Source organism: Peromyscus maniculatus, chromosome 6 (assembly GCF_049852395.1).
Source record: "Peromyscus maniculatus bairdii isolate BWxNUB_F1_BW_parent chromosome 6, HU_Pman_BW_mat_3.1, whole genome shotgun sequence".
In the NCBI taxonomy this organism is placed as follows: domain Eukaryota; kingdom Metazoa; phylum Chordata; class Mammalia; order Rodentia; family Cricetidae; genus Peromyscus; species Peromyscus maniculatus.
In genome coordinates, this window is record NC_134857.1 from 36,218,538 (window position 1) to 36,243,198 (window position 24,661).

General features: G+C 41.6%; 1 long non-coding RNA gene across 1 annotated transcript in view; it reads left to right on the plus strand.

The window, feature by feature from the left end:
* The first annotated feature begins 535 nt into the window (after positions 1-535).
* The window catches only part of LOC143273730 (uncharacterized), a 72,047-nt gene continuing 47,921 nt past the window's right edge, over positions 536-24,661 (plus strand). The window contains exon 1 of the long non-coding RNA XR_013051918.1: positions 536-819. This is a non-coding gene — a long non-coding RNA (uncharacterized LOC143273730). The remainder of the gene's footprint in view (positions 820-24,661) is intronic.

A 24,661-nucleotide genomic window follows, 5' to 3' on the forward strand; every position in this document is an offset into this window, starting at 1 on the left:
CCCAACAAGACATTATGCTGAATAGTTAGAAGTAAGAACAGCCTGTAATTAAGTAATAGATGTTGCTAGGTGAAAGCTATGAGTGTTCAGAAATGAGTGTGAAGGAGAAGATAATTGAAGTAGGAAGGAAGAATGAGGAAATGAAAGTCTTGAAATAGAAAGATTAATTTGGAGAACTGAGGAAAAACAGGAGAGCTTAAAGGTTGAAGGAGCATGTGAGAGCCACCTCAGAGCTGTGGTTAAATCTGGGTGTTAGCACCAGCCATGTAAGAAGAGGGGATTTTGTGGTATAAAGGAAAGTATTGATAAGTAGGCTGATATGTTCAGAGTCTTGTTAAAAAAAAAAACATTTAAAGAGTTGAAAACTAAACCAGTGGTCAATAGAGATTTTTAAAGTGGTAGGAAGGTTTCAGGAAGACTGCTAGGGCAGCTAGAAGGACAGGGTAAACATAGTGCCTCGGGAGCCATTGTGATGGAATGTGTAGGATCACTGGGTGGATGGGGGGGGGTAACAGAAGCAAGGAGACTAGGGGAGGCTAAGGTGTTTGAAGGTAGAAATGGATCCAAAGCAAGTCAGTTTAATAATTGATTGTTGAATTCTTACCACCTGCAAAGGACTATGTAAGACTAGGCAGCTCAGTGAGCTGAGAGAGACTCAAAAGCAGCTTTCTAGCATCTAGGAAAAACAGTGGAAAACTCATCTCCACCAGAAGTGGAATGCCAGTCTCTAGGATGTGCCAGCCTTGGTCCATAGAACAGAACTCAAGATGATGCAAGCCAGAGACTTCCCCCAAAGTTTCCCAAAGAGCTTGCGTTAATGTAAGTGCATCCACACCCATGTCTAACACGCTGGATCAAAGGAAAGAAAACTGTCATTTGATTAGACACAAGACTGTTAAGTTTTCTTTGATTTATTCTTAATATGAAACCATGAAGTACAAAGATGTCTCTACTGGGGCCACAGAGACTAGTCAAAACGTCTCGAACTTCAGGGGCAACTTTCCTCCAGGTCTTTGTAGTATTGTTTTTGACTTTGGAGTGATGTAACTACTTTGCCTCTTATATTCTAGAAATTAGTAGCCTTTTTTTTCTTTCAATTATGTAGTCCAACAAATATTTTTTGGTCAAATTTGTACATATTCTTCCAAATTCCTCAAGATTCATGCATGTTGGTGTCTGTCTGGCTCCGGTTTTGAGAACAGCTTTCCAGTGTGGGCAGTTGGCATTTGTACAAAGACACAATTAAGGAAGACTAGTCTTAGGAAGAATATATTCAGAGCTTCTCTGTTTTTGACCTGGAAACATACTGCTTTTTTGTTAATATAGGCTATGATAGTAGAGAAAGTATACCTTTTCCCTCCAGCTGTGGTGGACTACTTGACTTTTGTGGCTGAAAGTCTGTTTCTCGGGATATCAACCTTACATGGTGCCATGCCCCCAGATGTGTTACTACAGGCACAACAGAACGATGCCTTGGATACAAGGTGTGCTGTGCTGGCTCTTTAGGAAAGCTATTACAGAAGTAACTATAATATGAGTAATGAATATATGAATACTGAATACATATAATAGCTGGATATCTATCATAGGTAATAGCAACAATCAAACAGCTCATAAAACATTTCTTATTTTAATGTAGTATTATTCTGATTTCATCTCTGAATTCATTTGGGTGAAAATAGTTGGCTTGCCACAGCTATAAATAAACATTAACTTATTTCATAAGCATTCTAGGTGATATCAGATAGGGGAAAATCAGGTTATTAAAAGAACCAATGACAGAGTGTTCTAAATATGGCTTCTTTCTTAGAATCTGCTACATATTTCTTGTACTGGGACACGAATAAAGAACAGCCACTATTAGACTCTATTAGAACTCCTTTGACCCCAGCATAACACAAGCATTTCCTCCTCCAATGGTACTGAAATAATACGCTGGTTTTTTACTAATATCAAAAGGATACTGTTTTCAACCATGTTACCAGGCATGGTGGGATGGTTTCATAAATTCTATTAACTACCAATAAGATTAAACAATCCAGCAGAACTCTATTTTTTTAAAAATACATTTTGTGTAAGTAACACATAGGGTCTACAATACATGTTTAACGTTGATCAGCGAGGTGTGGGGATTCAGAGCTGTGTTCATGGCCTTCCTTGGGCTAGCCTATAGGAGCAGAGCTTAGAACATGAGGACTTGACCTGACTGAACCTACCAGGGAGCAGCTTTCCCTGGGAGGGAACAGGGTTAACGGAGTCCATCACAGATGCATAGAGGAATGACTCTTTTTTTGTTGTTGTTGTTGTTTTGTTTTTTGAGACAGGGTTTCTCTGTGTAGTTTTGGTGCCTGTCCTGGATCTTGCTTTGTAGACCAGGCTGGCCTCGAACTCACAGAGATCTGCCTGGCTCTGCCTCCCGAGTGCTGGGATTAAAGGTATGCACCGCCACCGCCTGGCAGAATGACCATTCCTAAGGAAATGTGTCCTTCCCTTTTTGGGAAGGACAGCCTCTTCTACTATAACTAGGGACGAGTGTCAAGGTTGAGCAAAGCAGTGGGTTCCACAGGTTAACTTAGTCCTGGCTAAAACTTTCCCCAAACTGCTCCTCGATCTGAAGTTCATCCTACCTGACCTTTCTCTGTCCCCTTTCACATCTGTGGGCCTACAGCTAGGTCTGAAACACCCTCATCTTCCCAGTCCCTTGACCCCTCTCATGCTTTGGTGTGCCTCTGGTTGTCTACGCTGTTTGTACATCAGTCCCTCAGAAGACCTAAGCTGTCATGCCCTTTGTGATTGTGGCTAGAGGGATACACAACTGCGTTGTCCACACATCCAACTCTTGGCTGTTTGTCTGCATCCTTCATGGTGCTGATGGGGGCAGGGCTTCTCTTTCTGTCACTTTTGGATCTGTGGAACAAATCCTACTCAAATCCAGAGTTCATCAGATTTAGGGGTGGAGGAAGACTACTGGAGGCTGTCACCAGTCCGTAATGAGGTATTACCAAGACATGATTAAAAGAGTTGGTGGCCTCATCAATTGGGAGGGCCTCACTGAGTGTGGCAAGCAGGGGGGATCGTCAAAGTAAGGTTCTAGAAAAAAAATGGAGGTGGACTTTGGGAGAAGCAGGAATTACAATAATTGTGCTTGACTTTCAAGGGTTAGCCTAGCACCATCACTCTTCACAGTTCTGTGGTTTTGGCTCCGTACTAACCAAAGCTTTTTAAGCTAATGCTTTCATTGTATTTCTAAACAAACAAACAAAAAATACTTATAAAAAATCTAATAAGCCGTATTGTGAAGTGTGGTGGTTTGAGCAGAAAGGGCTCCTGCAGACTCATGTTTGAATGCTTGGTCATGGGGAGTGGCACTATTAGTGTGTGTGTCACTAGTGGGCAGGCTTTGAGGTCTCAGAAGCTCAAGCCAGGCCTATTGGCTCCAATTCTCTTCCTGCTGCCTTCAGATCTGGATGTAGAACTCCCGGTTACTTCCCCAGCACCATGTCTGCCTGCATGCTGCCATGCTTCCCACCATGATGATAATGGAATAAGCCTCTGAACTGTAAGCCAGCCCCAGTTAAATGCTTTCCTTTATAAGAGTTGCTGTGGTCAGGGTGTCTCTTCCCCGAAGTAGAACACTGACTAAGACATGAAGGCCTGGTGATTTATTTTAGGCCATCAACGATGAACTCGATTTTCTGTGTTCTTAGCTCCATTGACAATTTTATTAGGATTTTGGTTCCTCCACAGGAATTTTTTTCAGGGGCTCATGTCTATGAACTTTGCATCGGTCACAAGGAGCCAGGAGCTCAGAGCTGAGAGTCAGAACACTGACTCTTTACACACTATGTGAGCAAAAGCAGATGCCAAAGGCTTAGTTTTCTATACAGAAATTCAAATGGAATAAGGTCTGGAGGCAGAGAGAAGGCAAGAAGAGGTGGGTCTTTCAGAACTGGCTCTTCTGCCAAAGCACAGAACCCACCTTGCTTTGTCTCAGTGTTCTCTGGCCCTCTTCTTTGCCCTCCTGGATTCTGGATTTGAAAGATCTTTAGCCAGGGCTGATCAACCCCATGGCATTGTTCCGAAGTCTTCGGGTATACAAGCATATTCATTCGCCCTGCCACTCAGCTTCACTGCAGAGGGTGGGAAGTAAACAGGAACTAAGGGTACAGCACACATGTGTCAGTGATACGGGCTTTGGTACAGGAACTGCCCCTCATTTGCTCTGCTGTATTAGTTGATGCTTGCATCTTACTTCAGGGCTTGGACACATCACTGCGCCTCACGTCTGTTGCCTTTCTCCCCAGATGTCAGGACCTTCCTTTGTGTCACTTGCTGGAGGACCTTGTGAAGACTATCTCTGGTTCTCAAGGATTTGGCGGCAGGGGCACTTTCTGGTATAACTGCAGGCAAAATACCATTCGTATACTCGTGCCGTAACTCACTCCGGCAGATCTTCTTATGTGAGCACTGATACGACACACTGTCAAGTTTGAACATGCACGGGGCATTATCGTCGATCTGTGCTGCATGCCTCTGTTCATCTTAGTCTTTGGAAAGTGCGTTGACAGTTTGAAAACGCAGATACGTGTTTCTAGGAGTAGACTCAGAACAGAGGTGCCACACACTGTGTAGAGTACAGAAAATTGCTGGGGACCAACGGTGGGTTTGTAGCCAGCTGGCTCCGAGTTCAATCTGGTCCTCGGTGGCGGGCATCAGTTATTCATGGCTTGTGTCACTCATTCACTCTCGTGTGCTCAGCTTTGAGGAGTTTATATTGATTAATCAGAATAAAAGCAAACCACACCGAACCTAGAAAATGATGTCTATCTTTGGAGCCCTTGAAATCCAGGCCAGGACAAATGCTAGTCAAGCAGACAGTGACTTTGAGCAGCGTTACTAAAGACAATCAGGATGCCTTCAGTAGCCTCTGTTCACAATTAAAAAATGTCAATGAACCTCCCGTCCCCTACAGTGAAGAAACGTAATGGCATTGTGGCAATTTAAGGACATGTTCTATAATGTAAACACAAACACAACCTGGGTTTTTTCACTTAGATTTCTTCATGTGGTCCATAAAGACAGCAATGTCTGGGACATGAAAGTTGTGGAGACCCCATAGTCAGAGCAATGTGATTCCTGTATCAGCAGCCAGAACAGCCACAGTTGGAACAGGCTAGACACTTCAATACTTCAGCAGAGAAACTGAATGAGTCAAATAAATTTCTCACTCTGGGCTCTGGGGATAATGCAGTACTTGTGGGAACATAGAGGCTTGAAGAGAGGGTGGTGGAGAGGGAGGTGTCCACAGCTGTTCAGGACTGCTTATTTTTCATACAGTGTTCCCTTTGCTACTACAGATGTATGTCAAAGGCCAATTTGCTCATTTTAAGGCCTCAGTCTACAAAGGAGGTATTAAGGTGTGTGCTATCCCATCACATCTTTACAGTCTGTTTGATTTCCAGTTTCTTCATGGTGTTGATTTTGTCCATGGTTGCAAAATATTAAATGGACTAATGAATGACTGACATGAACTTCAGCCTGTGGAATAACAGCTGTCCTTGTGTGTGGGCCCGTGTCTGGGTCTGGGTCTCTGTATGAGTGTGTGTGTGTGTGTGTGTGTGTGTGTGTGTGTGTGTGTGTGTGTGTGTGTGTGTACACGAGCATGTTCACATGTGTGGGGTACACATATACTCACATGCATATGAGTGTTGAGGCCAGAGATTGCCATCAAGTGTCTTCCTCAACCGCTTTCCACCTTGCTATTTCAAAACAGTGTGTCACTGAATGAGGAGTTTGACGATTCAGCTGGGATGTCAGCACTGATTCCCTTTGGTCCCCTTCTCTGCCTTCCCAGTGTTGGGATTACAGGTGTGTGGAGAGTCACTGCAGGGGTTAGGTGAGGTAGCTGGGCTCCCAGCTCTTAAAAGATTGCCAACCACTAAGCGGTTGTGGCTCACGCTTTTAATCCCAGCACGCAGGAAGTAGAGGCAGCCAGATCTCTGTGAGTTCGAGGCCAGCCTGGTCTACAGAGCGAGCTGTAGGAAAGGCACAAAACTACACAGAGAAACCCTGCCTCGTTGAAAAGAAAAAAAAAAAAAGATTGCCAACTTATTCCAATCCCTTAAGGAGAGTAATTTTCTGAGAAACTATTGCCCTTTGCCCAGGTGTGGTAGGATGGAGGAGGCTTTCCTTGGCTTCTCCATCTCATGCTATTCTCTGCCCTTTGACACTGCGCTTTCTACTTTATGTAAAACAGTATAAATACTATTTGCAGAAAAATCCCATTATAAATTCAGTATAGACACTTTAAAACTAAGACACTTTATACCAAAACATTTTGATGTATAATTGGCTGAAATCTGTGGCTAACGACATCGGACCACCTATATCATGTGCTGGAAATGCAGCCCTCCAATTGCAAGGCTGGGGAGATGGCTAGTGGGCTCTGCGAGCATGAGGACCCGAGTTCAAATCTCTAGCATCCACATAGAAAAGCTAGGCATAGCTACTCTGCTCTGCAATCCCAGAATTGGCAGGGAGAGAGGGAAGGATCCTGGGAACTCCCTGGCCAGCTAGACGAGCTGAGAGGGCAAACACACACACACACACACACACACACACACACACACACACACACACACACACCCCAAAACAAAACAAAACCCAAAAAACAAAAAAACACACTGGCATACATTAGAATTTTAAACCTCATATTTTGCCCACAATAATTTTTTAAAAGGATTTTCTATGCGTTTCCTTTGGAAAAAGCAAATCAACAATTCCTGACCAACTTCAACACAAAGACAAAACTGGTTTAATAACCACCTCTGGAGAGGAAGCGGTTAAACTTGCTTCTGTCTGGACCTTTCCGTGTTAGCTTTCTTTTTATCTCACTGTGGGAGTGGCTGCGTCTAAGTAGCTGAGGTCCCACCTAGGGGTCTCGCAGCTGACTCTGTTAATCTGCCTCCTTTCTTCAGTAAGCGCAGTAGGCAGATAAAATAGAGCATTTGGAAAAAAAGACGTGGAAACTTCTGCCCCCTGATAGCTCCTCCAGGGAGAAAAGGAAAAAAAAAAAATCTCATGCCTGTTTTCAAAAGAGGTCAGAACACTAGAGACTGTTTTATTTTGTTGTTGTTGTTGCTCGTGTGTGTGTGTGTGTGTGTGTGTGTGTGTGTGTGTGTTTGTGTGTGTGTGTGTGTCTGCCATGTGTGTGGCTGAGGGGACCAAAAGAGGGCTGAAGTTACAGGCTACGGTGAGCCGCCTGACCTGGATGCTAAGAACAAAACCCAGGTCCCTGGAAGAGCAGCCAACATTCTTAACCTCGGACTTGTCTCTCCAGCCCCTCCTCCATTTGTTATTTTATAAAGACACATTTGTTTTATTTTATGTGTATGAATGTTTCCTTGCAGGCATATATGTGCACCACGTGTTTGCCTGGTGCCTGTAGAAGCCACAAGAGGGCGCTGGATCCTCTGGAACTAGAGTTGCAGACGCCAGTGAGCATTCATGTGGATGCGGGGGAACTGAACTTGAGATCTCTATGAGAGCAACAAGTGCTCTCAATGATTGAGCTCTCCCCCCTACTTTACTATTGAGCAAAAGAATTACTAACTTCATGTGTATGTTGATGAAAAGCAGAGCTTGGACTAATGCATTGTGTTTGAAGATTAGGAAATTATGAACAAATAAGAAATAAAGAAGGTGGTTAATGTCTGTTTATGCCATTAAGGAGCAGTGTAGCTGGACCACATGGTAAGGTAGTCTAGGATTGAGAAACATGCCCTCCTTCCACATTCTAGTGTCATCTCTAGGCACTGTCATTTGTGAGAGTCTGAACCAACAGTGTGTCACAGAGACTGTACTTCAATAACAAAACAGAGGGAGATGAATCAAACTGTGGGGATTAAACACCTCAGCCCTTTGTACATCATATATGATCCTGGAAAGCCAAATGACGCAAATGTTCTCAGTATATAAAACATCTCTTAGCTCAAGCCAAGGCTCTGCTGGGGATGCTGTCAGTGAGTACATGTGCCCACTAATGGGTGTCCCATGCTGAGCTTGCTCCTGCTAGCTCCTGTAATGCTGCATCTTTCCTCAATCCTCAGTAAAACTGGAGGGCAACTGAGGCCCAGGTTTGCTTTTAAGTGATGGTGGCAGGTTACTTGTACCACTTTGTCCCAGCAGAAATCCTCCCAGGGGCTTATTACAAATTATTAGTCTCTGTTTTTTACTGAGAGCAATTCCAGTGCATTTTTGGAGTAGACTACCCCGGGTAGAAATGAATAAAGACCAGGCTCAGCTGCAGCCACTGCAGAGGTATCTATGACACTTCATACTGGCACACAGTCCACCCACATTTCTCACCACTAAGTATTCTGTCCTATATTGAAATAGCAGCAAATTAAACTGTATGTATTTTTCATTTGGAGAAATGACATGTAGTTAAAAATGGTCCTAATTCTATTAAACTTACAGACGTTAGTATTTAAGAAAGAACTGATGGACTTGAGTTCCTACAGGTTGAGTAGTTCCTTTGGGTAATATCACAGGGAATACAAGTTAGGAAAATCAATGTTTAGTAAGAAGTCCTTGTCACCTGTCTCAAGATAAAGGGAAGAGAAACAAAGCCTAAGCAGAAACAAAATAAAACATTAAGAAAAACTTAGACTCCTTTTTTTCATCGTTTTCTTTTCCAGTCAAGATAAAGAGAATTTTTTCCTGCTTAATGAAATAAAAGTGTTCTTCCTTTCTAATTTGACAGAGGAATTAAAATTCAGTACAATCTTTTAAACTACAATGTAACAAGACTAAGAGAGGTCTAAGACCCCCCAGACTTAATCTTTAAGCAAAGGTAAAATAAGAATTCCAGTCATGTGTTTCAATCATTACTGGCTTTGGTACATATAAATCAATGTCATCTTAGATTTTTAAATCATGAATTTAAACCAAATGACTTCATATCACATACTTAGAAAGCTTAAGTGTGTCCTGCTTGAAGATGAATAGGCAGATTTAACTCATTTTATCCCTTATCCACATATTTTTATTGTTCGCTGAACTATGATTTTTTTTCCCTCACTATATTTTAGTGGCATAAACCATTTTTAAAAGACTATCGACTTTTTTTTTTGTAAATAGTCTTCAAAGGGCCAGACAGGAGTATGCCTTTGTCTTCCATCTTTGGCCCTGTATAAGAATAACAGGATCTTTTAAGTTTAAGAACAACATGTTCTTTGCTTTTGTTCCATTATATAATAGAAGAAAATCTAGTGTGCTAGAAATCTCTCAACAAATACAAAAACTTGACGTTTTTAGGATGCTTTTGAGGGCATTATCTAAAGGCACTAAGGCACAGGGCATTATCTGAAAGGTAGTTTATTTGTAAAACGTCTTGGATTGACTCTTAGCAATAGGTTAGCAAAACAGATGTGACATGGATATAGGACATTTGGGGGCCAGCTGAGCTTTCAAGAATGATTTTATTTCTATCCACAAAAGACAAAAGTTCAGGGGAATTTTAAAGCAAATCCAGCCAGCAGCAAGAGCATTGTTTGTGACCCAAGGACAAGAGGCATTTTCTTGCCCGGATGTTTAGATTATGCTGTCCCGTGAGCACAGGATTCACGTATCAAGGCTTCCCAGTTTAAGTGTAGCCAATAAGCTGTTGGGGGTTGGTGGATACGAGATACGTTGATACACATCTCCAAGATGTCATTGCTAGAGATGTAAAGAAATTCAAGTCTAGTTCAAGAATTAAAACATCTTTGGAAAGTCTCCGTGTCTTTCATCAGTTTCTATTCTGATGAAATCGAGTCTTCTCAGGATGTCGTAGATGGGGCCACCGCACACGGTAGCCTGGGCAGTGATGCTAAAGTGATATTGTCTGGAAAGGGAGTCTGAAAGGACGTCCCACATCTGTGCAAGAGAGCTAGTTACAGGACAGTGGATTAAATGATGCTATCAGAGTCAGGATTAAGAACTTTAAAAAATAAATCCGGAGAAAGTAGCAGCAGTTATCTTTTGACCATTTGTGATAAATAAGTCTCTATACTTTCCTTAATGAAAAACAAGATATTGTAAAAAGCATTCAGAGGTATTTAAACACGGAAGGCTATTCATGGGAGAAGTAATTAAAAGTAAAGTACAGCAGGATGTGACTAAGATTTGAGTTCCAGGAAGTGGCCCGTGATTAGGTGATACTTCATTAAGTCTGTGCTCACAGGGAGAAGACAGAGATGCTGCTAAGCCCGGGTGATTGACAGCAAGAGACTCTGATGGCGATGAAAGAGGAAATTGCAAAGGCAGATTTGGGGTTCATTTATATGAGGTGGATGTGAGGAAATTGAAGGACTTTAGTCTTTTCACTGTGGAGGTTTTCAGAGGGATTCATAAGGGGTGATCATCAAAGTGAGCCATAGAAATGGCTGCACAGTGTGAAGTAATCTATTAGACTAATGTCTCCGAAGGGACTCCCATTAATTGCAGGTATTTGACCAACTTTAACCTGTAGAGAGACTTTTCGTACGCTTCCATCTAGTAACACAAAGAAACAGCAATATTTTATATGTGAACAGTCAGCAATGTTTTTAACTTTCTTTATATTTATTCTTTGTTTTAACTTTCTTTATATTTATTCTTTGTGGCTTTCACATCATGCTTCTCAATCCCATTTATTTCCCGTCCCTTCTTATCCACCCTTTGCCCTTGCAATCCCCTCCCTCACAAAATTAAATACAATTTAAGAAAAAAAAAAGAAGAAAAAGAAAAGGAAAAAAGATCGACGCAGGGCCCTCACGGGGACTCTTCTCAGACAGCCTGTTGTTGCCCTGTGTCGCGGAGTTCCTGCAGCATTGGATCTGCAGGACCAGCTCCCGCAGATCATGCATAGGGTGGACGTTGGAGTGGGCCAACTTATAACCCTGGTTCTGGGCGAGGATAGTCGCAGGATTGGTCAACCAGCAAGGTCTCCCCTAACCTCGCCACTAGGGTGAGCTCTCCAGCATTGCCACCTGGCTAGTTCACCGCTTGCAGCAATGAGCAAGGGGCGGGGTCAGTTCTGCTTTAACCCTTATGCTCAGGGTCCGCTGCTCTCCCACACCTACACCATCAGGGCCAGCTCTACTGTGTTGTCCAGGCGAGGTGCAGGAGCTGCCCTGGTGCAAATGGTAATAGCCAAGGCCAGCTCTCCCACCTACTACAGATGAAGGGTTGGGAGGAGGCATCTCTCCCCACCTACATCACCCTATGGCAGATGAGGTGCGGGGCCAGTTCTTCCACACTCACATTCTTGGGGATGGTTCATCTGCACCCCCGTCAACAGGGTCAGCTCTGCTGTGCTGCCCAGGCAAGGTGCAGGGCACGATTTCCTGGGTACTGCAGTGGGTAAGTGGGAGGGTCAGCACCCTTGCCTATCACAAGTGGCTGGGGCAAGGGGGGGGGGCATCTTTCCCTCTCCCTCACCACCACATGGCAGATGAGGGTTGTGTGGTCAGCTATCCCATTCTCATGCCCTCAGGGTCAGCTCTCTCACACCTACACCATCAGGGTCAGCGCTACTGTGCTGCCCAGGGGAGAGCAGGGTGCGCTTTCCTGAGTGCTGCTGGTGGTAAGGAGGAGAGTTCACTCCCTCGTCTGTCGCAGGCATCAGCAATGTTTTATAGTGGAACTAGATATACGGATAGAGATAGATGATGATAGATAGGCAGGCAGACAGGTAGCTAGATAGCTGACTTGTAAAATGATGCCGTCACATCTAGAAATTAGAAAAAGGAATGCCAAGTGTCATCATTTGAAGTTAGCTTGAAAGTCCATTTCTCAGTACATTGTATTAGAAGCGTGAGTGGAAATGTCCACTGGTGGCTGAAGATGTTTAATGGGAGCCCAAGTGTAGCATTAATCCTGTTTCCTCAGACTGGAAGCTGCTGAGTCCTCAGATGGAATGAATCTCAACTGAACTGTTGCTCAAAAGCCTAAAAGATTAACCAGCCTAGTTCCTGGTCTTCATGCCTTAAATACCTTTCCGCTTTCTGCCATCACTTCCTGGGATTAAAGGCATGTGTCACTATGCCTGGCTGTTTTCACTGTGGCTTTGAACTCACAGAGATCCAGACAGATCTCTGCCTTTGGAATGCTAGGATTAAAGGCATGTGTGCCACCATTTTCTGGCCTCTATATCTAGAGGCTGTTCTGTTCTCTGACTCCAGATAAGTTTATTAGGGTGCACAATATTTTTGGGAAACACAATATCACCACACTCAGGTCAAAGCCAAGGATGACAAAGTAAGGGTGAAAGTTCACCTTACAGGAAGAAGCCTATAGAGGTCAGACTAATAGGATTTTTGAGGAAGGGAGGAGAGCATAAGAAAACAATAAGTTGAATGATGTATCTTTAAAGTGAGCAGCATGTGGACTATGGGTAGTCTGAAACAGAAGATGAAACAGACTAATTCAGTAGACCCACACAGGATGCCGAGTGGATACCACTCAGTGGACTTAATGATAAGATGCTTCATGGTCTTTGAAGAGGCCAGTTCAAGAGCGGAGTAGAGAAACAAGAATGTTTGGAAAACAGGAGTATGTGGATAAGTGGTTGTGGCTGTGTAAACTTTTATACAGTTCAGTATCCCCTGCCTAGGGAATTGGTGTTGCCCGTAGTGGGATGTGTCTTCCTCTTTCAGTTAAGCATTAAGACAATATCCCATAATTAAGACTCTTCTGAGGTAATTATAGGCTGTGTCAAATTGACAGTTAAAACTAGTTCATCCTTGCTCTGGTTTTGTTTAGGTAACTTCCTTTGTGAGAAAGGAACAACAATTCACACTTGACTAATTGTAAATTCCATTGTCTTCCCTGACTTCCTTCTCTGAAGGCGAAAGGCTTGGCTTTGTGCAAGTTCTCACTTCTCCCCATCACTCACTCTTTACCTTAGGGCACGCGGAATATAAGTGGAACTGTTTTAAAGGTGTTCTCATCTGCAATTAAGAATGAGAGCCATGTTTGCCATCTTGGTGTTGATTGTGTTCTTGTGAATTCCTGTCCCTGGTTCAGCTGCCAGCCGGAAGCACTCACCTCCAGGTTGGGGCCTCTGGTGGTGTGTTTGCATGACAGGGCACTGCCAGGGTGTATGAGGTGTGGAGATAAACTGACAGGAGCTGGCAGATGTGTTTGCCCCCTGGGAGGAGATCTGTTCTGGTTTCACTTCTGGGGCTGTGGGAAATACCTTGACAAAAAGCAACCTAGGGAAGAAAGAGCTTATTTGGCTCACAGTTCCTGGTCCCAGTCCATTATTGTGGGGAAGTCAAGGCAGGAAGTTAAAACATCACATCCACGGTCAAGAACACAGCGAGAACGAACACATGGGTCCTGGCCTGCTTGCTTTCTCTACACTTCTACACAGTTCAAGATCTCCTTGCCTAGGGAATTTGTGCTGCCCAAGGTGGAATGAGTGAGTGTTCCTGTACCAGTTAACCTCCAAAATCATCTCCAGTAGACATGCTCTAATGCCACCCTGATTTGACAGTTCCTCTTTGGATGCTCTTCCAGGTTGATTCTAGATTGTGTCAAACTGACAATGGAAACTAACTGGCAGAAATTATTCTTGGTCTGTTTTTGTTCAGATGGCACCTTCGCTCAGTGCCATCTATAGCAATTTTATGACTCAACAAGTGATTCTGTTAACTTCAGTTTATTTTATACATCTTTTCATGAAACATTCTCATGGTTGGTTCCATAGTTAATGTTTTAGTTATATAATATATTATATATATCCACACACAGGTGTTTACATATGCATATATGCATATATTTATATATACAATTGTATGTGTTGAGTTGCTAACAACCACTTTGAGATATTACTATTGGAAAACCCGCATCAGTACCACTATGTCAGAGTTCATCACACTCTGAAGAATGGAGTGGGGCAATCAACTAGACTTCCTTCATATTGTCGTATTCTACTGCACATCTAATTCTGATTTCATTAAAGCCTACTGTGATGAAGGGACAAGTGAACACAGAGTTTAAGTTTGGATAACATTGTCTTGCCTGGCACATGGAAACTTTTAACACCTTAGGGCCTCCTGAGAGCTTGTTAATACACATTAACATACACAGGAGTCACAAGTCCATGTTGTGGGCTGGAGATGTAGTTCAGCTGATAGATTCCTAGCATGGTCAGTCCTCAGACCTCATAAACCAGGCATGGCAGAGCACGTCTGCCATCCCACCAAGTGAGATGTGAAAATAGGAGGATGATGAATTGAAGGTCATCTTTGGCTACATAGGGAATTTGAAACCAGCCTAGGATCCATGAAATCCTCTCTTGGTATTTTGATTGTGAGCCTATCCTTTATTTAACAGCTGGACTATCTCTCTAGTCCACAAGACCCTATCTATAAAATATAATGTACGTGCTGGGCAGTGGTGGTGCACGCCTTTAATCCCAGCACTCAGGAGGCAGAGGCAAGCAGATCTCTATGATTTTGAGGCCAGCTTGGTCTATAAAGCGAGTTCCAGGACAGCCAGGGCTGTTACACAGTGAAACCTTGTATCAAAAACAAACAAACAAAAAACAATGTACATATCTTGACAATGAAATATGTGATTTAAAAAGTTAACAGATAATGGATCTTAGATCTTGCATGTGCATTTGTGGTGGATATATGGATCGCTAATCAAAACTGGGCTGCAGGGAACAGACTCTACTGGTTGCCAGCTGCTGCTCCACACATGCAATGTGTGTCCTGGGATACAGTGGGGCCCCCTATTGCTCTTCTTGCATGGCAGCCCTGTGCAGAACTGGGGTGCAGAGATACATGGTCCCTAGCTTTAACCCTGAAAACCCACATGGAAGGTTGAGTCCTTAAACATCCCAGTCAGTGCCATCATAGCAGCACTAAAATGAGAAACTCCCAGTCACACAGTCATCAGAGGGAGATGTTTCTTTAAGTACATGTTACAGCAGAAGGACAACCCTAAATAAAGCCTGGGAAGTTGCTTCAGATGAAAGTTTGGATTCGCAAAAATTAAACCTGGCCCAGAATAATAAATTTAGCCCTGATCCTTGTCTCCATCTGGGGGTTGGCAAAGCCAAGAACAAATCACAAGTCCTAAGGAAGTTTCTAGAAGATCTTTGAGGGATGTACAATTATACTTTCCATTGGTGACTGTTATCACAAACATTCTGAATGAATCAAGTCATATTTTATTGGACTTGTGTTGATGGGTGCCCCGGAGGAAGGACAGGTAGAAAACTTAGTTTTATACCTCCATGTGATTCCCGCAAGATTATTTGTTTCTCCAGGATGTATGTGGCTAAGTACACAGCATCTTGTAACCATATTGCTTGAACAAAGACTAGTGTTACTTAAAGTTTGGTACCCAGTTAAGGGTTATTGCTGCTGGAGAAGAGCCAATAAACAGTTACAGTCTTATCCTCAATCTCAGGCTGTGCTGTTTAGATCACGAAGTCACTCTTCAGGCTCTGTAGAGGAACATCAGTATCTTTCAGAGTTTTATGTAGTATATATCAAAGAGGAGATCTAGCATCATAAAATTGCTCGCCAGACCATGTTTTCAGTGTACTTCAAACAAATCCCACAGACAGAGCTTGATTTTTTTCTTTCTTTTTTCTTTTTTTATTATGGAGGGATTAACTTCCCCAGACCAAATAAAAATACAGCTATGCTAATTTTTTTTTAATTTATTTATTTATTTTTTTCCCATCACAGGCAATTTATTTTGTTCTATTCATTCACAGTTAATACAGAAAATACTTGGAAACATTTCCATATAATGTTTGACACAGAAATCATCAAATAGAAGTATACAATGTTGACAGGAGGCAGTACATTTATAATTTATAACCCCAAATGTATTTATAAATTAGAAATGGAAAGATCTGCAAATGAAATTATGAAGGTTCACCAAAGTCATTTAATCTGTCAGTTTCTCATTCATTTTTATGTCTTATAATATTCTATTGTATGAATAAGCCACATTTTATTTTTCTCCAGTATTTGATAGCTATTTGAGTTGTTTTAACTTTTTTACTATTAGCAACACACTGCTGTAAACCTTCATGTACATGTTTCATAGGTGCACATTTCCAGTAGTTTGAAGATATGATTCCTAAGGGTAGAATTGTTGAGTAACAGAGTAACAATGTTTTGCATTTTGACCAACCACCAAACTATTTTGCCAAAGTGGCACACCATTTTACAATCTCACCAAATCCTTGTTTTTAAGGCTCTGATTTTTGTACAAAAGCATTCAATCATTCTGTCAGACCAAACCAGGAAAAGTAAGCTATAGTTCAGAGCTGTTCTATTCCATTTACTATGCAAATCCATTCTTGGCGTTTGCAGCTCTCAGCCCTTTTGAGTATTCTTGCTGTGTTCACCTTTCCTCCACCACTTTTTTTTCTTCTTTTTTTCTGGTTTATTTCTATCTATTACAAATGAAAAAAAAATCCTCCATCAACACTGCTGATAGCAGCAGAACCTTGAGAAATATACCTTTGGTTTGCCTCAGAAAAGGAACACATATTGCACTGTAAAGTTTATAAAATTGGTGCAAAACATTGTGATAATGTTACAATACCAGTTTTAAGAGTTCAGTGACTAATGGGGAGCCGATGGGATACATGCAGAACTGTGAAAGCGATCTCACTTAGCCAGCTGTACACGTAGACTGTAAATCTACATTCAGATCATTTCTGAACTAAGACTATCATCTCAGTTTATCTGTTGAGGTCAACCAGGAAACCCTAGAATATACCTTGATTTTTGCAAAAAACAAAATAGGGGGAGGGGTTTCTTCAGCATTTCAGTCCATGAGTAACAGTATCCTAACAGGCAAAGTGTTCTCTCACTGTCAACATAGAATGAACTGCTGCTGGAGGTCAACTTGGGCTTTAATTTGCATTAGCACTTACATGCATAGTAGTCCAAGTTGTTGACCTCATGACTTTAAAAAGTAACTCTAAAAAAGTAAAATGGCCCTTCTTGGAAGACTAAAGAAAGACATCCAGCCACAGTTGTAAAAAGTCTCATCAAAACAATATACTCTTTTATGAATTACGCCTTAATTAAAAAAAAAAGTAGCCCCAAATAAGAAGCAGCTCTGAAAAAGAAAATATAACTTAAGATATTTGAAAAAAAACAAGGTGAATACAAGTTCAAAAATAATTAAGATATATTTTCTTAAGGCTACCTAGAATTAGGCTTTAAAGAATTTTATCATTTCAAGTTTACCACTAGTTACTAGATACCTATTTACAAACAAGATGTTCACTTTTTTTGTTCCTTTATCAAGAGAAAAATCTACCTTCAGACTATGAGGGTGGTAATGGGGAGGGACTAGAAAACAAGATTCAAACAATCCCATGCAAATATCACATTTTTTCAAAGGGAAGAACTCCAAACTGCACTAGAAGTTCCAATCACTAAGACACTTTCCATTGAAATGATTTAAGTACAGCTACATGGCACCAAGGTTTAGACCTAATATAGGCCTGACAACCAAGTCCTTGTTTTCTGGAAGAAAGGCCTCAAAAGTCCCACTCAGTTCCACATAACAATACTTCAAAGCTCAATTAGGTTTTCCTTTCCTTAATATTTTTGTTTTTGACTTCTAATCTTAAAGATTAGATTAAAACTTAGCTCATTTCCCAGAAGGCATTGCTTCCCTTTGCTCTATGAAAGAGTCCACCAAGACCTCTTCCTCAAAACCATCTAGCCCCCAGCCTCCAGCCTGTGCTTGTGATGCATCTTTCTCAACATCCTGAAAAGGTAATGTAGGTAAAATATGCTCATAAACATTAAAACTAGTTGTTAGAAAGACGTAACTAGCTTTATAATTTAAGTTTTAAAACATAAATACTTGCAGCTTGATCTGCACTGACAATGATTGTTGAAGCCTAGAATTCAACATTTACAAATTCTCATTCACACACACAAAACACACTATTATCACACAACTTGTGTCGAGAGAATCTTCTACTTTTTAAATCTTTGGCTTCCCAGTCAATCTCAAGTTCAACCAACTTTAACTAAAACTTCACTCAGAATTTCACCAAGCTTTTCACCCACACTTTAATGCTTGTCGTATCTTTCATCAACTGTTGTCCTGTGGTGTATGTTGGTGTGGGATTATCTATTGCTTGATTTTTCATGGATGTGTTTAACTTCTTTGGGTTGAATTTTCCCTTCTAGTGCTTTCTGTAGGGCTGGGTTTGTAGACAGGTATTGATTAAATCTGGTTTTATCCTGGAATATTTTGTTTACTCCACCTATGGTGATTAAGAGTTTTGCTGGGTATAATAGTCTGGGTTGGCATCCGTGGTCTCTTAGTGTCTGCATGAGATTTGTCCATGATCTTCTAGCTTTCATAGTCTCTATTGAGTAGTCTGGTGTTATTCTGATGGGTTTGCCTTTATATGTTACTTGGTCTTTTTCCTTTGCGGCTCTTAATATTTTTTCTTTGTTCTGTGTGTTTAGTGTTTTGATTATTATGTGTCGAGGGGACTTTTTTTTTGGATCCAGCCTATTCGGTGTTCTGTAAGCTTCTTGTATCTTCATAGGTATTTCTTTCTTTAGGTTAGGAAAGTTTTCTTCTATGATTTTGTTGAATATATTTTCTGTGCCTTTGAGTTGGTATTCTTCTCCTTCTTCTATCCCTATTATTCTTAGGTTTGGTCTTTTCATGGTGTCCTAAATTTCCTGGATGTTTTGTGTTATGACATTTTTGTCTTTAGTGTTTTCTTTGACTGACGAATCTATTTTCTCTATCGTGTCTTCAGTGTCAGAGATTCTCTGTTCCATCTCTTGCAATCGGTTGGTTATGCTTGTTTCTGTAGTTCCTGTTCGTTTTGTCAGGATTTCTGTTTCCAGCATTTCCTCAGCATGTGTTTTCTTTATTGTCTCAAATTCATTTTTCAGATCTTGGAATGTTTCTTTCATCTGTTTAATTGCTTTTTCTTGGCTTGATTTGATTTCTTCCCATTTTTTGTTTGTTTTTTCTTCCCTTTCTTTAAGGGAGTTTTTTATTTCCTCTTTAATGGAGTTTTTCATTTCCTCTTTAAGGGAAGTTTTTATTTCCTCTTTAAGAGAGTTTTTCATTTCCTCTTTAAGGAAAGTTTTTATTTCCTCTTTAAGGTAGTTTTTCATTTCCTCTTTAAGGAAAGTTTTTATTTCCTCATTGAGGGAATGTTTTATTTCTTCTTTAAGGGCCTCTATCATCTTCTTAAAGTCATTTTTAGGGTTGATTTCTTCTGTTTCTTCTGTCATGGTATGTTTATGTCTTGCAGGTGTAGAATCACTAGGTTCTGATGTTGCCATATAGGTCTTTATGTTGTTGCCTGTATTTTTGCACTGGCGTCTACTCATCTCTTCCTCTGTGCGGTGCAGGTGGTGTCTGTGTCTGAGAGTGCCTCTCTTGTTCTAATTTTTAGTCTTGGTTTAGCAGGGGTTCCTGATAAAATTGGTGCTATTGGGCTGTTTCTTCAGGGACAGCTGATTTCAGTCGGTGAATTATATACTTATGATTCTGGTGATCTGGTTTAGTGGCTGGGTAGCGCCTTCTTCTGTGTTCCCAGGTCACGTTTTGTTCATTTTTCAACTCCTCAGCTGATCTTGTTTCTTCAGACTTCAAACTGTAGGCATCTGAATCCTCTCCCAGATGGGTTTCAGCTGAGCGGGGTAGTCTCACCAACACCTCCAAGTTGTTGAGTTTCACAGGATCAGCAGTTGGGCCCTGGGTTGTCCCCAGAGGAAGTGCCCAGACTTGCCCTGGTTCTGACCCACGGAGATAGCCTCCTCCCCAGGTGTTGGGGCCAGGGGCGTCCCCGCTCCAAGCTGCGTCCGCCCTCTCTGTCCCCAGGCCTGTCGACCCCTGTGACCCGCTGCCACAGGCCCACCCGTGTCCACTTGTCGTCTCCGCTGCCGGCCGGCCCGTATGTCCCTGTCAGCTGCCGCTGCTTTGTCTGCCTCTGCGGGCGGCCAACGGGCCTGTATGTCTCTGCCGGCTGCCACCACGGGCCTACCTATCTCTGCTTGTCACTGCTGCCAGGCCCATCCACCTCTGCGAACTACCACGGGGCCTGTATGTCTCTGCCGGTTGCCGCTGGGCCTGTATGTCCCTGTCGGCCGCCACCACTGGGCCGTCCACCTCCGCGGGTCGCCGACCTGCGTCTGACTGTCTCCGCCGCGTGGCCTGTCTACTTCTGTGGGCCGTCACCGGGCCTGAATGTCTCCGTTGGCCGCTGCCGCCGGCCCGTCCACCTCCGTCTGCTTATCTCCACTGCAGGGCCCGTCCACCTCTGTGGACCGCCACTGGGCCTGAATGTCTCTGCCAGCTGCCTCTGGGCCTAAATGTTCCTGTTGGCTGCTGCCGCCAGGCCCATCCACCTCCGCGGGCCGCCACCACAGGCCTACTTGCGTCTGCTCGTCTCCGCCATCTTGAATCTCTCTCTACTCCTGCTATGCTAATTTTTTTAAGCACCCGAGGTCATTACTTAGGCTTCACAATTGTTCTAGAAAGTGAAACATATTTCTTGGCTACAAGAAGCTAGCTGATGCCCAACAAAGGAACCTGACTCCATGGCAGCAGATCAAGGGTGCCATTTTCTTTTCAGTCCAACAACTTATTTTTTTTTTTGATAGATTAAAGCGAAATAATTTTTCTACTGCCTTTTAAATTTATCTACTAGTGGACATTTAACAAAAAAATATTACATTTAGGGATTCTTTGGATTTGTTTGTTTGAAGTGATACTTTTGCTGGGTTTCTTCCAATGCCCTGTATCAGTGTAGGGCAGCCACTTCAGTGAGTTTGGGGAGGCCCATTGATAACTCAGGACGAATTAGAAATATTCTTTCTGCTGGTTCTCAATGTGAATTCTATCAAACATTTTTTACCCCTTCTATGAAATCTGAAAGTCTAGACTCTTAGGATATAATACTAAGATGCTATTTGCCTCTTGTATTGTAACAGGTGGTCATTTATACTGAGCTCACGAAAGTAGTCACGGGCCAAGCTCTTGGTTTCTTAGCATATATTACCCCAGTTCATTAAACTATAATGATGAGTCACTGTAACGTTTATCACTGCCAGACTCCCTGTTAAGAATACCACTGGTGAAGCATGAGAAAATATCCACTTATTAAATTTTCAATCCTTGCATTCTTGGACAATGGGAAGCATGTACAGACACTTCTGCTTCATAGCAAAATGTGTTGATGTCTTGAGGGGAAGTAGATGTGCAATTGTTCCAGCTACAGACTGGATGAGTCACTCTCTCCCCTTATGAGACACTATTTGCAAAACAAATTAGGTTGATGTACTTTATCTGTATGTGTGTTTTGCCTGTATTGTATGTGCACCAAGTGTGTGTCTGATATCTGTGGAGGTCAGAAGAGGGGGTTGGATCCCCTGGAGCTGGAATTACAGTTGGTTGTGAACTACAATGTAGATGCTAGGAACTGAACTCAGGTTCTTGGCAAAAAACAGCCAGTGTTCTTAATCACTGAGCAATCTCTCTAGCTCTTGATGATAAATTAGAATTTGGAAAAACATGCCACTAACATATATCATAGTTTGATAATAGATAATAAAATGTGTCAACTTTTGGATGATTCAGGGAACCCCCATTTTACTAATGATCAACGAATGATATTACAAAATCATTTATGGATTAAAAAAATCATTTCTTAAAGATAGGGAAAGAACTGTAACACAACAGTGCATAAACCCTTCTCCTAATATCATAGTACTTCTCCTTAGAACTAATCTCTGTGAGGCTGAACACCAGTAAGATTTGGTGTCATATTAAGAAGGTTGTCCACAATTATTGGGAAAGGCTATTACAATACTCCAACCCTTTCCAGTTTGTGTCTGTGTGAGGCCAGGTTGTATTTATGTATTTCAACCAAAGGAAGCATTACTACAGACCAGATACAGAAACAAACATGACATTCTCTTGCCTTCTTTTGTGTTAGAAATGAGAAGATTTGCCAAAAATATAAAGATGTAAATTACATGATTTATTTAGAGATTCAAAAGCTATTGTTGATTGGTTATTATACATAGCATGGATTTTAATTCTTTTTATTTAAACTCCACCCCTTACTTTTCCTTCCATAGTTTAATCTGTGTTCCGTCTACTTGATTTTCCTTGTTTTTGTTATCTATGTCTTTTGTTTGCTTGTTTATTTCCCTTCCTGTGCATTGATTTGTAGTTCTGTGACTTCACCATCTGTAGGTCTCTACCTTACCTGATAGCTAAGAGCTTCTTTCTCTTCTAAAATCTATGTATAAAGAATATTTGATAATCACTAGTTTTGGTAAAAAAAAAAAAAGCACTATGAATGTAGCTTAATTATTTTTCGTCTAAGTGAGGAATGGGAAATACATGTTTTAAGATTTATTTATTTTGTTGTATTTGTATGAGTATTTGCCTGAATCTTTGTACCATGTGGGCACAGTGCCTGCAATGATGGGCAGAGGGCATCAGATCTCTGGAATTGGAATCACAGAGAGTTATGAGCAGCCACATACGTGATGGGAACCAAACCTGGTCATCTAGAAGAGCAATCAATACTCTTAACCACCGAGCTGTTTCTCCAGCCCTGAGAAAGACATGTTTTAAGTTTGGGGAAATAGTAGTTACATTTGAAAGTCAATGGAACAAAAGTTCTTTCTCGCCGGGCGGTGGTGGCGCACGCCTTTAATCCCAGCACTCGGGAGGCAGAGCCAGGTGGATCTCTGTGAGTTCGAGGCCAGCCTGGACTACCAAGTGAGTCCCAGGAAAGGCGCAAAGCTACACAGAGAAACCCTGTCTCGAAAAACAAAAAAAAAAAAAAAAAAAAAAAAAGTTCTTTCTCCTAAAATCTTTCTCATAATCTAGCATTTTCAATAGTGTGTGCATTTGAATGCTGATACTCATCTCATATTTGAGAGTTTAGTAAGTAAATAGGACTTAGTCATGATGTATTTATACTCTTTCAATAAATGTGGCTTAAACAAATGTTTGAACTGGACAGAGCTGTTTGTTGATGTAAAAAAGAAGTTCCGAGTGGGAGGTCCTAGAGTACACTCATACATTGGGATTCCATTTCAAGTTCAGAAACACATGCTTCAGTTCGTATGGAATGAAGAATGCTCATGGTGCATAAATAATCTATAAATGTCAAACTATTACTAAGAGGAGATTAAGGACCCTCTCTGTATATGTTACAGCTGTGTAGCTTGGTCTTCTTGTGGGACTTCTAACAATTGGAGCAGAGGCTGTCTCTGACTCTTTTGCCAGCTTTTGGGACCCTTTTCCTCATACTGGGTTGCCTTGTCCAGCCTTCAACTTGAATAAGCTCTATCTCATTGATAGCCTTGGCAGGTCTGGCCTCCTCTAAATAGAAATAGAGGAGTGGACTAGGGGTGAGGGAGATGGACTGGGAGGAGTGGAAGGAGGTAAAACAGTGGTCGCATGTAAAGTAAATAAATGAAGAATATATATGTAATATATATTAAAAAATATTTATCTGGAGTGAAGTGTGAGCTAGCTAGTTGACAGAGTGTAAAATCTGGTAGAAAGCAGACAATATAATTAACAAGCACCTTTGAAAAATGAGCATTCTAAAGTTTGAAGCCATTGACGTTGATTTTCGAAGCTAAGGCAGACCAGTGCCTGCCAGGAATGCAGTCAGTAGGCCCTGTCTGCAGTCTACAAAGCTTTCTGGAAGAGCTGCACTTCTTTGAGACATAAAATTCTACTTTTCCTATAAATACTCTGGATTTTCCTTGATGTGACCACATCTAGTTGGCTCCTGCCTCCATAGCAGAGCATCTGTCAATTTATGATTATAATTATCTCCGTCACCTTTGCCACCCAGTGAGACAGCACATTCCCAAGGTGGATGCATTTCATTAACCTCTTGGTATTGCTATAGGTCAGATTGTCCATTATGCTTAACACAGAATGTATGATTTTAAATATTTGTTGAATAAATGAATAATTGAGCAGAAGATAACACATAAAATGGTTTTAATATATTTTTCTTCGGCCAGCTCTGACTGAAATTGCATCTCTCAAAATGATAGATTTTTGTGATCTAGCTTTATATAAATGGAAGGAGTGGATATTTGCCTCTTGGGTTAGATGAAAAGAGAGATACTGATTGATAACTCTGTTCCAGCACGTTCATTTCTCATAGTATAAATATAACCTCTTAAAAATACATCATCTTGCCTCCCTGCTATTCTGGTTTTAACTAATGCTGAGTTCAGAAGTCTTCCATTTTTCTCTTGTCTACTTAGGAAACAGTTTTCTACTTGTTAAGCTTGGATTTTTCTCTTTTTGTAAATGCTCGCTAGTCTTCTCTGAGGCTGTGGTCTGCATATCCCCTTATTATCTCATGGTGCTTAGATACCTTTTGTGATATCCTGCCTCTGCTTCTCTGTTATGGTATCCACAGGGGCAGGTGTGTTAAAGAGAACTTTGGGAACACAGGTTAGATCAGGATCAGGTAGCACAGGATGGTCCTTATGGGTCCTTGGCAGCCCCTAATTAAAACTTTCACCCAACCTGGGCAAACAACCCCATTTCCTTAATTTGTAAAAGGGGGTGGTGGTGCCTCCCTCATAGGCTCTTGAGACAGGAGAAT